The sequence below is a fragment of the Bos indicus x Bos taurus genome, chromosome 10 (assembly GCF_003369695.1).
Source record: "Bos indicus x Bos taurus breed Angus x Brahman F1 hybrid chromosome 10, Bos_hybrid_MaternalHap_v2.0, whole genome shotgun sequence".
In the NCBI taxonomy this organism is placed as follows: Eukaryota; Metazoa; Chordata; class Mammalia; order Artiodactyla; family Bovidae; genus Bos; species Bos indicus x Bos taurus.
Window position 1 is genome coordinate 60,214,607 of NC_040085.1, and position 3,307 is coordinate 60,217,913.

Here is a 3,307-nt window from a genome sequence, read left to right on the forward strand (position 1 = left end):
TAAATATTAAAATGAGAGCCCAGAGAAGGAAAATGTAAAAGAAAATTCAGAAGAAAATGGAGGATAACATGAAAAAATCTGTGTTTAATTTCCAAAAAGATAACATAGAATGGGGAAGAAACAACTTTTAAAGAAACAATAGCTGAGAATTTCCAAAAACTATTGAATGTTACCAATTCTAGGGCTCAAAAAGCCCAACAAATCACAAACAAGAAAAATAAAAAGAAATATGCTCCTATACACATAATAGCAATAATTAGTAGAAAAGACCAAAACATTTCTTCAAATAAGCCAGAGTGAAAAAAACATATTATTTAAAAGTGAGTAACAATTAAACCAATAGCTCTTTCTTCTCAATAGCTGCAAAATCACCAGTGAAATGATTTATCCAGTGTGCTAAAATAACACTCATCTAGAATTCTATACCCAATAAATTATCTTTTTATAACAACAACAAAAAAAGGCTTTTCTCAGATTCACCAAAAACAAAACCAGATTTGTTACCTTTTGCCATTCGAATTTCACTAAAGAAAATTCTAAATTATCATTACAAGCAGAAAGAAAATGGTGAAAGGTGTGAGACATGACAGAATGTTGAGAAAAGATATTGTTAAATAGGTGAGTGTTTCTAAATCAATGGTTCTTAACCAAGAGCAATCCTGCCCACTGCTAGGGGATTTTTTTTATTTGCTTCATTAATTTTAATAAAAGAACAATTATAAGTACATTTTAAATTTCCATTGTCAAAAAACAGAAAAAAATTTCCTTTGTCCACCATTCCCATTCCACTCTTCATTATTATGAATTTGATATTCATTCTATCAGTTCTTATATTTCCACATATATATGTGTATCAATAAATGAGATACAATTTGTAGTGCTTTCAAAAATTTTATATAAGAAGCATAGTATTCAATCACTTTGCTCCTGGCTTTTGTGTATGATTCTTTGTTTTCATTTTTTTATTTTAAATTTATTTATTTTTTAATAGTCGGATAATTGTTTTACAGAATTGTGTTGGTTTCTGCCAAACATCAACATGAATCAGCCAAAAAATATGGACCGCTTCACAAATTTGCATGTCATCCATGTGCAGAGGCCATGCTAATGTTCTCTGTATTGTTCCAATTTTGGTATATGTGCTGCCGAAACGAGCACCACCAGGAGATATTTGACAATGTTTGAAGACGTTTTTGTCTGAGACAACTAGGAAGGTAATGATGCTACCAGCATCCAGTGCATCGAGACCAGCGTGACACTGAGCACATGCGTGTGTGCTCAATCATGTCTGACTCTTTGCAGCCCCATGGACTGTAAGCCTGCCAGGTTCCTCTGTTCATGGGATTTCCAGGCAAGAATACTGGTATGGGTTGCCATTCCCTTCTCCAGATGAGCTTCCCAACACAGGGATAGAACCTGCATCTCCTGAGACTCCTGCATTAGCTGGAAGATTCTTTACCACTGAGCCACTAGCGATGCTGCTAAACATCATACAATGTACAGGACAGCTCCTTACAACAAAGATTTATCTGGCCCAAAATGTCAAAGGTGCTGAGGTTAAGAAATGCTGATCTGAATTACCACTATGTATAGCAGTGCTAATAATTTCATTTGAGTGTTAGAACTAAAATATACTGTAAAAACAGAATATAAATAGTATTAGTAAGTAAAGTAAAGTATTCTAAGGGCTTTGTATAATCTGTGTGGCAGAAAAGGAAACTGAGTAACTATAGGCTTTGACGAGTTAGCTGACCATATTAAAACATAAAGGGTAACTAGTAAATGTGTACACTTCAGAAGTTAAATTCTCTAACCTAGTAGAAGGAAAATATGGAATGGAAATAAAAATGATATAGAGGAAGCATGAAAAGAGACAGAAAACTGAAAGGCAGGAAAAAAAGTAGGGAATATAACAGGAACAAATACATCAGAAATCAAATAACTGTAAATAGACTAAAACTCTCCATTTCAGAGAAAAAGCTTGTCAGTCTAGATAAAATAAGAATTCCAGCTAAATACTGTTTATAAGACATATGTACAAACATTAGGACACAGTAGTGTTTAGAATTAAAGGATGGAAGAAGATATACAAGATAAACACTTGCATAAAAAAAGATTTCTAAAGCTATTGATATTAGACAAAATAGACTTAAGGCAAAAAGCACTAGTGATGATTAAAAGGTAATTGAATAACACTTAAATGTTCAACACAATATAAAATTATCAATGGCATTTTTCACAGAACTAGAAAAAAATTTTAAATTTTGTACTGATACACAAAAGGCCCTGAATAGTCAGCTGGAGGAGTCAGGCTCTCTGACTTCAGACTATACTACAAAGCTACAGTAATCAAAACAGTATAGTACTGGCCCAAAAACAAAAATACAGTTCACTGGAACAGGATAGAACCCCCAGAAATAAACCTACACACCTATGGTTAATTAAATTACAACAAAGGAGGTAATACTATACAGTGGAGGAAAGATAGTCTCTTCAATAAATGCTGCTGGGAAAACTGGACAGCTGTATGTAAAAAAATGAAATTAGAAAATTCTTTAACACCATACACAAAAATAAACTCAAAATGGATTAAAGACCTAAATGTAAGGCAAGATACTATAAAACTCTTGAAGGAAACATAGGTGAAACACTCTGACAAAATTACAGCAATATCTTTACTGAGCTGTCTCCTATAGTAAAGCGACTTCACTTTCACTTTTCATTTTCATGCATTGGCAACTCACTCCAGTATTCTTGCCTGGAGAATACCAGGGACAGAGGAGCCTGTTGGGCTGCCATCTATGGGGTCGCACAGAGTCGGACATGACTGATGCAACTTGGCGGCAGCAGCAGCTCCTATAGTAATGGAATAAGAATAAAAATAAACAAATATGACCTAATTAAACTCAAAAGCTTTAGCACAACAAAGGAAACCATAGACAAAACAAAAAAAACAACCCATAGAATGGAAGAAAATATTTGCAAACAGTGCAACCTACAAGGGATTAGTCTCCAAAATGTATATAGTTTGTGTAACTTGATATCAAAAAAAAGCAACTTCATCAAAAAATGAACAGAAGAACCAAATAGTCATTTCTCCAGAGAAGACATACAAATGACCAAGAAACACATGAAAAGATGCTCAACTTTTTGCTAACTATTCAGTTCAGTTCAGTTCAGTCACTCAGTCGTGTCCGACTCTGCAACCCCATGAATTGCAGCATGCCAGGCCTCCCTATCCAACACCAACTCCCAGAGTTCACCCAAACTCATGTCCATCGAGTCGGTGATGCGATCCAGCCATCTC

The 3,307-nt window shown here is 34.4% G+C and overlaps 1 non-coding gene across 1 annotated transcript; it reads right to left on the bottom strand.

The window, feature by feature from the left end:
- Positions 1-1,051: 1,051 nt before the first annotated feature.
- On the bottom strand, positions 1,052-1,158 carry LOC113900580. Its single transcript, XR_003513210.1, has one exon. It is a non-coding gene; the product is annotated as a U6 spliceosomal RNA (small nuclear RNA).
- Between the last annotated feature and the right edge of the window lie 2,149 nt (positions 1,159-3,307).